The following is a 13,715-nucleotide window of genomic DNA, read 5'->3' on the forward strand; positions in this document are numbered from 1 at the left end:
ATTCCATGTATTAAGAGTTTTGTCTCATTCCATGTGCAACTTCAGAGACTGAAAATTCCACTCCTCTTAATCATACTTGTGCAGTGCTGATAGAATGTTGGGAGCACAAAACTCAACTCTTTTTGGATCTCAATCAAATAATCCTTCAAAATCAGTGGAGAGACTCCCATTGACTTCAATGGGCTTTGAATCAGGTCTGTTTTGGGGAGTGAGAATGTGTTTTTTATATCCTTATAAAGTGGCCAAATTAAAGGAGATTTTTACCAAACCACTGAATGGCACGTATCGAACTCAGATGCCTTCTCTGTATCAATTTTTAATCTTTAATCCCATCCTTCTGATGGGCTAGAATTGTTTTTTTTTTTAATGTCTCACTTTTTAAAAATAATACAAGGTATATTTTCCCATTCTCTTTGTACTTAAAAAAAGTGATGGCACAATTTTTTTTTCCAAATTTTCTATTAACCCTCCCCGTGTTCTATTTTGACAAACTTATATGCAACTGTGAAAGGGAATGCTTAGGGGAAAAAAACTGAAGTTGATGATGTACACCCCGATATAATATATTTCTCTCCTGAAAAAACAGATATCTTTAGTTCAAAATATACTTTTTTATTTTAAAAAAGGCTTCTTAAAAATCTGCAACACATCAGGAGAGAAATAATAGTAACTGGAGTTAGCAGAATATTAAAAATATGATTTCATGAATAAAAATGCCAAATTCAGTTCAGTGTAATTTGTTATTCCTTGTTAATGAATATTTGGCCAATGACTTGGTATAGGTGACTTTTTTGTCAATCATGAATCTTTAACAAATTTCAGCACGAATAATTATTTTGCCTGCAAGTTAAAAATGGAAGTACCTAATTCCCTGTTTGCTACTTGTCACTCTGTTGTTTAAAAAGTTTCAAAGCTGTCCAATCAGGGTGGAGAAGAAATAGTATATTTGGATGAAGTTAATGGGCCACCACAAATAGTGAAGAGTAAACAGTAAGTAATCCAACTGACATATTTGAGAGCAACCCAAAGATGAAAATTTGTTTGTTCAAACTACTTATAACTAGGTGGTATACTTGGTCCTGCCTCAGCACAGCGGGTTGATCTGGATGACCAAGGTCCAGCCCTACCTTTTCTTTAATTCTATGATTCTATTCAAATAATACTTATGAATAACAAATACATCAGCAGAAATCAGCATCAGTTTATGGACCACTTAAAAATAGGAAAAAAAAATGAGGCCCTGATCCTGAAAACACTTAAGAATGTAAATAATTTTATCCATGGGAGGAAGCCTGTTGAAATCAACTTTACATGTGTAAAGTTACTCAAGTGCTTCAATGTTTGCAAGACTGGGTTCTAAATGTGCAATAAATATTCACAACAAATAACCAACTCTGACGATAACACTGTATTCTATAGTTCACAAATATGTAAATTCCATTTTCCTTACACAGTGACTGTACACAGTACAGATGGTTTTCCTGCATAGACATCCTGTGTCAGTTCTCCTTAAGATTTGAGATAAACGCATAAAAGGAGGGTTTATCTTAGTTACGATGAAGTAATTTTCATATTGTATATAATTGTGTTTTGTGTCTGTATTTGCTTTTCCCTTTTACAGTATGTAATCAATTTACTTTTTATAGTCAGATATTTTTATTTAGTAAATGGGAACTTTATCATTATATTGAAGCTGTGTATCATACCTTACTTTCCTAGGAGGTCAGAGCAGTTGGTGGTGTTCCCTGGGAAAGGCTGATGGCAGCTGGCTATTGATTTGGGTGTTTGCCTGCTTTTGCCTCTGCTTACAAAAAGCCAAGTAATTTTCAGCATTCACTGCTTTGCTTCCTCATCCACAAACACTTGCTTGTCACCCACGGAAGGTGAGGGCAGACATGGATTCTCAGCCGTTACCAGGGAGATACAGTGGTGTGATGTACTGCAGTTCACACACCCTACTGTATATTGACACCTCCTTATCACCATGGAAACAAACAATCATCCACATCCCTTTTAACCTGCAAAAGTCTGTTCATAATGAGAAAACTGGCAATAAATGATTTCAGGTGGACGGTACATTTTAACTTCATCTAATCACTGAAAAATCAAACGGATTAATCAGCATGGATTCCCACTGGGATGGTGATGTGAGGTAAAGGACGAGATGATGCCTGTTGCTCATTGGTATTCTGAGTGACTTTACATAGACTGAATAATCCACTTTGACAGGCTACCTCACATATTATGGGCTGGCAGCAGCCATTTTAAGTGCATTGCTGCAGTATAATAAAAGACTGTTATTGACTTTCAACCAATGTATTCTCTTTCTGTGACAGTCTTCTAATGTTCCAAACCTGGGACTGGAGAAATTAGCTGCCCATCTAGCTGGGGTGCTTCTAACATGGGGAGCATTATACTGGTACTCCATGGACTGTGGAGGCTTCCAGGTCAATTCCAGTGTAATCCAACGTTTGTTTTAACCTACAGAGCCCTTTGTGATTTGGATTCTGTGGCCTAAATTTTCAGGTCTGACTAATCATTTTGGGTGCCTACATTTTTGAGTGCCCAACCTGAGCCACCTTAAAGGGGTCCGATTTTCAGACGTGCTGCATACCCATATGCGGACTACCAAGCCCCCATTAAAGGTGTGTCAATTTTGTGAACCCCAAAATGGAGGTGCCAAGAACCACTCAGCAATGATGAAGATGTAGCCGGGTGCATCTGGGAAACTGTCTTTCCCTCTGACATCAGCTGCAACATTTGAGTTGACAATCCTTAGTCCAGTATGTGGGCTGGGGACAGTGCATTCTGAATGAAGAGACCTCAGTCCTGGATTTTAGTTGCAGCCTTGTGTCCTATGCTGTACTTTAAATTCCAAAATCCGCCTCTGGGCAGAATAAAGGAACTACTAGCCCTTTGGATGTATTAATACAAACAAACAACCTTTACCATAAGAATAATTCTACATTCATAGAACTGGTTTGTTTAGAAATCTGGAAATCCAAGACCAGTATTGGGACTATTGGTCTTCCAGTTTTTTTTTTTTTTGGGGGTGTGGGGGCTGTTGCTGGTCTCACAATTGCATAGGGCATTGTATTCTTGCCAGCAAGTTAAAAAAGTATGGATTGGATGAATGGACTATAAGGTGGATAGAAAGCTGGCTAGATTGTCGGGCTCAACGGGTAGTGATCAATGGCTCCATGTCCAGTTGGTAGCCGGTATCAAGCGGAGTGCCCCAGGGGTCGGTCCTGGGGCCGGTTTTGTTCAACATCTTTATTAATGATCTGGATGATGGGATTAATTGCACCCTCAGCAAGTTCACAGATGACACTAAACTGTGGGCAGAGGTAGATACACTGAAGGGTAGGGATAGGGACAAATTGGAGGATTGGGCTAAAAGAAATCTGATGAGGTTCAACAAAGACAAGTGCAGAGTTCTGCACTTAGGAAGGAAGAATCCCATGCACCGCTCCAGGCTGAGGACCGACTGGCTAAGCAGCAGTTTTGCAGAAAAGGACCTGGGGATTACAGTGGACGAGAAACTGGATACGAGTCAGCAGTGTGTCCTTGTTGCCAAGAAGGCCAATGGCATATTGGGCTGTATTAGTTGGAGCATTGCCAGCAGATCGAGGGAAATGATTATTCCCCTCTATTCGGCACTGGTGAGGCCACACCTGCAGTATTGTGTCCAGGTTTGGTCCCCCCCACTACAGAAGGGATGTGGACAAATTGGACAGAGTCCAGCAGAAGGCAACAAAAATGATTAGGGTGCTGGGGCACATGATATTACGAGGAGAGGCTGAGAGAACTGGGGTTATTTAGTCTGCAGAAGAGAAGAGTGAGGGGGGATTTGATAGCAGCCTTCAATCACCTGAAGGGGGGTGCCAAAGAGGATGGAGCTTGGCTGTTCTCTGTGGTGGCAGATGACAGAACAAGAAGCAATGGTCTCAAGTTGCAGTGGGGGAGGTCTAGGTTGGATATTCGGAAACACTATTTCACTAGGAGGGTGGTGAAGCACTGGAGTGGGTTACCTATGGAGGTGGTGGTGGAATCTCTATCCTTAGAGGTTTTTAAGGCCCGGCTTGACAAAGCCCTGGCTGAGATGATTTAGTTGGTGTTGGTCCTGATTTGAGCAGGGGATTGGACTAGATGACCTCCTGAAGTCTCTTCCAACCCTAATATTCTATGATTCTATGCTTGCTTCAATGTTTACTGGATGGTGACAGCTTCATGGAGAGTTTAGAAGCTGGAGTACCATGTACTTGTACTTACTCCACCTAAGTTAACAGTTTTACTACGGCATTATACTGATGTATCTAAACATAACTGTCTGTTTCATGCATTGTAAAGTATCTTCCAGTGCCAAGTGCCAGCTAGTCACTTAAGCAATAAAGACAGAGCATTAGTACACTTCTTGTACTGTAGTTGCTGTTCTCTAACGGTATGTCTACACTACACACTCACTTATGGTGGCACGTAGAGTACGTACACAGAGCCTGGCTATAAATAGCAGTATAGATGGTGAGGTATTTCTTAGGAAAGGAGAGTAAAGACACATCAGAACCTTAGGTTATATACCCCACTCAACTCTCTGCATGCCCAAATGGTGCCTCCTCCATCTATACTGCTATTTTTAGCAGTTAAGTGTCCTGCTGCATCCTTGCTGCCAAAGGCCCTCTCAACTGAAGGGACCTGCAGGAGCCTCTCTCTGCCATGTGTAGCTACACATGGAGGTGTGGACACAACCTGATTTTCAGTGTGGCGTGCAGCTACACATACCCTACACACTACCAGTATAGACAAAGAGATTGTCCAGTGATTCACAATTCAAGCAAGGAGAAGTGTGCTACAGGCAAAGACTGGTTATCTGATCCGCAATGTGATATGAAGAGATGAAAGCACCTCTAAGCTGCAACATTGCTAGAACACGTGCTGTCAGAAATGAGAATCAATACATGAAACGACTAGTAAAACATACACAGGAAATTCCTACGAGGAGCAACATCTCACGAAAGGAGATGGTTCATATTTGTACTTTAGGGGAAAGAATCTTAGGGGCTTCTGAGTTTCCTCTAACCAAATCTATCTCAGATGTGTCTCATATTTCCATATTGTGGAAATTATGAAGTCACATTTATATGAAGGATCACATACTAAACCAGACAATCTATTTATTTGTGGGTTAGGATTGCATCATTCCTTTTTAAGGTGCACCATAAGTGATTAAAAAAAAAAAACTAGGTAGGGGATGTCCCTACTTGATATATTTAATTTGTTTATCTTTTAGTATTTGGACTTTATTTCTCTGGAAAATGACCCAAAGAATACTGCTGCCATAAAATCCATTGAGAATGAAGGAATAAATAGCAAAGATTTTAGAGGACTGTAGTGTTTATTTTAACCTTGCTTCTGGGATGAAAAGTCGACATTTCCCATGCAATGAAAATACTGAAATAGTTTGTTTTGGAAACATCAAAACAATCTTATCAAAGAGTGTTGTTTCAATCATATTGAAATGTTATAATATAAATTATATAGAGAAATGGTCTTAACATTAGTTACGAAAATTACAGTCAAAATGAAACAAAAAGAGGAAGCGGAAACAAAATTAAACAAGAAAGTCAAAATGAAATTCTAATTGAAATGGGGTATCTTTTTGCAATGTTTTCCCTAGAAAATTTAGTTGAAACTGGCACATTCCTGTGAAACATTTCAATTGTGAAGAAACAGCATTTTTGGAAGGAAAATTATTTTGTTTAAATTAATGTTGACCAGTTCTACTCTGCAGGTCTGTAGCAGGCACTTAGATTAATACCACAAAGTTTGTCATTGACAAGACAGGAACTGCAAGTGGGATGTAAATAATCAAAGAAGTTTACATTCTTTACAGGATGGAACAAAATATCCTCCAATTAGACCATAGCTGGTGTCGCAAATGGGGCATGTCTAGGGGAATAGCTATTCTTCTTCTTGTTGACATTCCTACCCACTTGGGAGAGACTTTTTATAGAATCTCTTTGTCATTTTATACCTTAATGAAACCCCAAAGCATAGAAGGCTGGTAACAGCTGAAGTGTTACCAGTGAAGCACCAGCACCCACCATTCCAACTCCTTTTCTCAGTGAATCTGCCTCTGTGCTCAGTTTGTTTAGAGTTTGCAGTGTGACTCCCAGAAACTTGGGGGACACAACAGATCGTCATTATGCCTCAAGATGGTCTCTGTACCTCACACAAACTCTTCTTACAGAATCCCCTTTGAATTTCACACTTTATTCAAAAGCAATGTGCACATCCGAATGCAGAGCTGTATGAACCCGCTTATAAGCAAACTTTTTGGTCTCTTTTCCTGCTTGTGAATGGTCCGTGAATCAATGAGAATTTTCCTAGAATTGTTCATTGTTTAAAATTGTTTGCTGAACATTTTTAACAAGCCTCTTGGAACCGGTGTGGTTTTCTTCTCTAACTGTTTGAAGAAATATTCCTTCCTGTGTTGGGTAATTGGAATTCAATAGTTGGTTTATGTGAGTGATAACCTAAATCATATGGCATAGCTTCCATTCCCTAATTGGATGGCCAAATTTTTATAAGCAGGAGGGTTGCCCAAACAAATAATGGAGGGATAGACAGATAGAGGAAAAGACTTTAGGAAAAGAGCTAGCAGGCCTAGGGAATTTCAGGACACTTTAAATCTCTTCCGTTTTTTGTGTGTGACTTAGGCACTTTTGAAAATTTATGCTGAATACTTAAAAATAGCTGGGGTCCTTTCTGTAGGAAAGAATCAACGAGCTAAATTTATTAGCTGCCTAGCTTATTTTACATTCAGTTTTCTTGTGTCACAGTCTCTCCAGATAATTGCAAGTACATGCAGTCATATTTGATGTGATGGCTCTGCGCAGATGTTTGTCTAGCTACCCCTATGGACAAAGGGTTTGGGAAGTTGCGGTGTATTCCTATATATATATAAAAAAAAATCTTATGTGCCTGCCACATACATAGATTTATATGCACTGAGCTCATTTTATGTTACATCCTCAGTTACAAACCATTCACTCCATGGTGCTATTTGTGAAAGGTCCATTCACATACTTTATCCATTTCATTTCTTTTCATTTCATTCAGTTATATGAATATCAGTAGGATACTAATGGAAGAATGAAGCCATATTTTGAATACTGATGTTTATTTATGTGGAATAGAGGTCTTCATATCCTAGAATCATGCTAAAAATAATGTTAAATTGAGTGTTTTCCTTATGAACAATTAAATGGATGAAACTATGATTGATTCAAATAATTGTGAGAAGTGCCATTTTTATTTTGATAAAATGTTTGCAAACTCTTCAAAAACATTTTCACTTAGCTGTGTCTGAAACCCTCCCTGTTGCCTGGAGAAAGCTGACGCAGTTCCAGAAAGACATGACTGCTTCCTACTCGGTTCTGTTTTTTCTAGCAGTCAGCCCTTCCCATCCACTGTTGCCAGCACTGTAAATTAACACAGGCACAAATTGTAGCAGCAGATACTTTTATTAAACTGCTTGTTTACTAGGGTCATTAGCTACGGCTATCGCATTTTAAAAAAGCGGCCTGATCACAGTTTTGTTCTCCATCTTCTAGGAGAATGAAGAAAGCCACTGACCCTAGCTTTGACTCTTTCCTGAGTCTCAATAGTACTAGAATCCAAATTATCTTGCATCTAGTCCCTAATATGAAAGATTCATCACCTTGCTCTCAGTCTCTTCAAAGTTCACTTTGTTCAGTCACTGGCAGTATGCTTGGACAGAAATGAAGCAGTAGGACAGCATGTCTGTCTGGTTTACCACTGGATTACAGCACCAGTTATTATGTATGGAACACTCCCATGTTAAAGATGTTCACACCTAGAATGACCCACACATGTGAGTTTCAAGAGCCCTCACTTCTCTCTCATGTGGTCATTTAACTTCCATGAATACCTCAATGAAAACCTGTGGTGGTGAGGGTGCATGACTAAACCCTTGAGAGTCTCAAGGAAATATTAAAAGACAGATAAGAGAACCAAAATAGTAAAACTTATAGGGAAATTTGTTTCCAGATTTGGGTGGCTGATGACCCTTGTGGTGTCAGTGCACTCCCAAAAAAAGGCAGAAGGAATTACTCTATACTATACTGTACAGAACAGTGAGAAAACCTAGTACTTTAACCTGAGAGGATGCTGTTATAGTTGCCAGCAATAACTGAGCTGTGTGGTTTGGATGGGGGTTAGATTTCCAGTTCTGCTTCTTATTTCAAAATGTGAATAAAACAGAATAGCTGTCAGAATCCTTAAGGACTACTCGAAAGCCAAAAATGTAACAACCAAGTAGATGCAGTTATAAGATAGGTTATCTATAGTACAGTATAAAGAACATTTTCCCAGATAATAGGGATTGATGTAGTTCTTGTACTGGTGTAAAACTCATGTAACTCCATTATTTCAGTGGAGTCACTCCTGATTTACAGTGGCATGAGATTAGAAGCAAGCCTTAAGCATAAAGTAACATTAGAAAATAGTCTACGCCCCTGCACTTCATAGTTATTTTAGTAACACTGACTTTTTTGGAAATGTGAGTGAGTGTGTAGATTCTGACTCAGGATAACCTCTGTTGTATGAATCAGTGTGTTGCACTGATATTCAGAGCCAAAATAAATCTAGTTTATGAAATTCTCCTTGAGCTGAGCTGGCATTTTAAATGGCATGGATTGTATCTCTTGCAACAGACAGAGGTCAGGAATTAACTGGAAGATGAATTTGTATAGTATTTGATATTTGCTAACTTACGCACATCTAGTACTGAGTTGATATTGGATATGGCCTCTGCTTTTTAAAACAAGGTACTCATATTAATCTTACACCAATGACAGTACAATGATCGGTTGATTTGTTTGACACCTAACCAGTTTGCTAAGTATAATGTGCATCTGAGAAAGCATTGTGAAAATATCCCAGTTTTGAGTATCTTTTGTTGTATTTGCCTACATTCATGTACCGGGAATATTCTAGCACATTAGTTTTCTGACGGATATGTTGGTAAATGTTAGGTGAAGGTTGGAGACATATTTTATTTATAATTGTTATTTCTTTGCTTGCTATCCAGAGCTCTGAACACCTTTTTGGAGGGATTAGTGTTAAAGGGGCAACTGGCTGCCAGAGAAATGGTCTCCTTTTATGTTTGACAGCATACAAATGGAGAAAACCAGATTAAAAAAAATCCAAAATACTTTTGCTGGAAGATTGCAACATAATTACTTTATTTATTAGAAATAAGAATGACAACACAGGAACCCCAAAATGGAGTGAGACAAAGCAGGCTGCTCCCTAAACAGAGCCCCTCACTCTAGATAGCAATCAGTATGCAGACAGCCAACTTGGCCCAGATCACACCCTTCCTTATAGATCCTCGTAGCCTGCAAGCAGGACCAGGAAAATCTCTGAAATTTAAAGTGATAGCTTACAATTTTAAAACCATTTTTATATGCACCATATCTCCTCACAGGCCTGTATAAGGCTAGTACAGAAGGCCACTTTTGGACAGGCTGGGGATGGGCTAGAAAGGGACATAGATAATATTTGTATTAGAAAAATGCCTAGGGACCCCAACTGAGATCAGGCCCCTGTAATATAGTCTGTACAAATAGACTAAAATAATTCAAAGAGACAAGACAAAGGATTTAGGGGATATAATACAAGGGTAGAGTGAGCAGAATGATGGTCTATATATAATATAATGTCAAAGATCCTTGTTCATATAGATCCAGTGAGTCCTGGTGCCCCAGGCAACTGCCATTAAGGGGCTGAGACAGTTATTGTATTTCGCCTACCTAAGTATCACTTACATACCGTCTGAATAGTCACCCTTCATGAATAGACCATCTTCTTGTTCTGTATTTATACAGTGCTTATCACAATGTGGTCCTTGTCCACGGCTACAAGTTATGTATAATATACTGTACCTGGCTTCACGGACAATCTTATTGGGCACTAAGTCTGTGAACAGAGGTCACCTTACCTCCTTAGAGATCTTTCAAAATAGAAAATATGCACTAAAATTTTTAAGCATGGGTGTCTAGAGTCAGACCAATCATAAATCCAAGTTTAGGCACCCAAGTTTGATAATATTGGCTGGATTAACCTTAAATTAAAAAAAACAATCACTGCAGAAGGAATTTTAAAAATTAATAAAAAACAGAATGCTATACTTGTAGAAAATTATACAATGAAAAACAAATTAAATGCACTTATGACTGCAAACACAAAGGTATATGAAAAAAAATCACAATGTTATGAAAAAAAGGAGGAAGAAAAATAAATGCTTTGCATACCAGATCAAGGAACAGATGCAAAGATCACACTTTAGCTCAATTAAATTAAAGAAACAGCTTTACAATATAATACACACTATGAAAAATTATTTGTCAGACAATTTAGGTAATATAGAAAATATTACAAATATTACTAATTTACAAAAAACTTGGTGATCCTACAAAGGATAATCCCACATGGTCCCATGGTTATACTATACAATTTAGGGAAAAAAATATGGAACCATATTTGACAGATGTATTTAATGCCGTCTAAGGCCTCAATTCAGCAGAGCATTTACATATATCATCAACTTTAAGCACAGGAGTAAATCCATCCCTATTTAGCAAAGAATTTAAACATGTGCTTAAAATTAAGCTCGGGCTCAGTGTTTTGCTGTATAGTGATGGACTTTTGTAATGAAGCTAAACATTTACATAAAGTTAAAACATGTGCATAAGTGCTTTGCAGAAATGAGGCACAAGACATTAGAACCTCCTATGATGTTAGCATCTATTTCATTAGAACATGCAGATGGAAAAGACAAAGATAATATTTAGAGACCTATTTTGTTCTTCATGACATGATCCAGAAAGACCATTTAGCACATGTTTAACTTCAAACATGTAAGTAGTTGCACTGATTTCAATAGAACTACTCATATACTTTCTAAGCAACCAGGACAAAAACACTTTAGGAAATAGTAAGTGAGGATTAAAGGGGCTTTAAATGCAATGAAAAGTAGATATGATACTGACAACAAAAGAGTCCTGAATTTTCTCTATTCAACCTGAAAAAGAAAACCTCATTAGTAGCCCAATCCTCATATGCAAAGAAGGCCTTTGATTGGGTGGAGTGGAAAGATTTATTTCATACTTTGAAAATATGTCACCTGGTGTCTAGTATCTTGATTGGAGAAAAGGTATGTGTAAACACCCAAGATTTAATATATTTTGAGTGGATTTGCTTTAGAGGGATTTCCCTCCCTCCCCCATCTAGAGCCAGGGCTTTTCCCTCTCGCCTTCATTATTTGCCATCTCAGTTGCACTTTTCACATAAACAATTAGAGAGGATGAAAAACTGCAGGATTGAAAACAATGTCAGAGGACATAATAACTAAATATGCAGGTTACATATTTATATTTCCAACAAATCCAATTATTTCCCTCCCATATTGAATTAATTTACACAGTTTGTTTGGATAACTCTGGATTTTAAATGAACTATGGCAAGATTGAAGTATTGGGAATTTCTATTCCACAGCCTCTTAAAAATTACTTAGAATTGTGCTTTTCATTTAAATAGGTAAATTTTTCTGTAAAGCCCCTTGGTGTGTAATATAGATCTCAATTAAACCTTATATCCCTTTTGCATAATATTATGGGATGCAAGAATTACTAGAAGCCTCTGAATAAAAAAAAAAAAAAAACCAACTAAAATTAACATTTTGAAAATAGTCTTGAAACCTTAATTCTTTTAAAAATATTTCCTATAGTGGTGCCAGAGTCAACCTTCCCAAAGCTGCTACAATTTCCTGCAAGACTGGACTAGTGAATTATTAATATCTAACCAACCATATGAGAAAGTGACAATCTTTTTAATTTCTTTGTCCAAAATACATTTTAGTCTAATATCTACAACTCTACAAACAAAATTTGGTCTGTACTTCATAGTTTATCAGTTCCAGCTTCTCTATAAAATTTATCTAATTCTAATCTGTTACTATAGATGTGGTGAAATTAGTGATTTTATAGCAGAAGTATCTGAACTACCCAGTAATAAATTATTTCTGAATTCAAATATTCATCAGTGTTCTATAGTTTTCAGTGACATGAAACAACTTCATGTCAAGACTCACGGCATTAGGCTCTCAAGGAATGTATTCCAAACATTATTATTTCCTTCATTATCACTTACTGCTGGCAAAGAGAGAGGACATTGATTCAGCAGGATCTTGATCAACAAATCATGTGTAAACGCCAGGGACATTCTAATCGTAGAAATAACTTAAAAGTATCTAAAAAGAGACACCTATGCCACTATATGGAATGCCTTTGCTAACTGTAGGAAGCATGCATATGATTTAGAGTTAAATTGGGGCATTTAGCCATTGCCCCAAATAGGAAAGGATGCAGAACTGGAGCGAGAGAGGGTGCAGAATCTTGGGAAGGCATTTTATCTCACCACTGGGAGGGACAATTCCTCCCCAAACACTTCAGCGAGCCGGTGGTCTGCACCATCCTTCAGTATTGTGCAGTTTGTTCCCGATGGTATGGCTGGACCACTCTTCCATAGCCCTACCTCCTTATCCCTCTTTGGGAGGCTGTGCATTCCTGGGATGGACTAAGGGAGTCCTCCCTGCTCTTACCTAAGTGTAGGAACTGCGCTTGTGACAGGCCTTTTATGCAAGCCTTTAATGGAGAACCTGTCATAACATTTTATGGGATGTCATGATCTGTCACAGCCAATATGTCGCCCTCCCCAATAAACCTTTCTAACTTAGAGTGCTGCAGTATTTAAGACAGGTATTTCTCACTAAGGTCATCCTCAGCATTACCTTTCTTTAAAAAAGCTAAGTATTTGAAAGATATTTAAATTACCGTAACCCATCATTTTCTAAGTATTCTACTACACTTTACAGAATGTATGAAATGTAACAGCATGGATACACAACAATTCACCTTGCACATTCCAACAACAATTTTATCTTTGACCAAGGAGACTTCCATTTGAACTCTTTCATCATGTCACTAATACATGCATACATTTGAATATCTTGTATCATAGCCTTACATCAACATATTTTGGAAGGGGAGAAGGGAGGAAGGGATTTCTGAGTTCTGAACGTTTAAATCAGATTGGTATTAGATAGTTTGTGCTAGGAGAGTAAAGTTTTCAACGACATCTGGCTCCTATGAATTTACACAGAAAATGTTATGTTCCAGGTACATAACATTGTTTAGAAAGGCAGGGCACTCCCCTCCTATTTACCATTAAGGTCATCAGGAGGGAATCAGAAACTTTTCCCTCCTAGTGTTCCAGAGAACAATTTCTAACTGTTGCTCTGCTGGAGCATGCAATCCTTCAGAAAGAGTGATGGACACAGAATCTAGACACACCTAAATTCTCTGTGTTCAATAATTACAAAACTGAGGTACGATTTGCCTTAAAGAGAGATGTTTTCGCAGACCTCACATGGGGATTTTTGAGCTTCGATATGTTTGCTGTGTACAGCTAGCTAACTAGAGTAGATCAATATTCAACCCTCCCCACATTTACCCAAGAGCTCTACATCCACCTGTCTTTTAGTAGGATTGCATATTCAATAGAATTTGAAGAGCATCTGCATAAACAGCCAGATTATGTCTCCTCCCTGCACAATAAGCTCTCTCCATCTT

Source organism: Malaclemys terrapin, chromosome 3 (genome assembly GCF_027887155.1).
Source record: "Malaclemys terrapin pileata isolate rMalTer1 chromosome 3, rMalTer1.hap1, whole genome shotgun sequence".
Lineage (NCBI taxonomy): Eukaryota > Metazoa > Chordata > Testudines > Emydidae > Malaclemys > Malaclemys terrapin.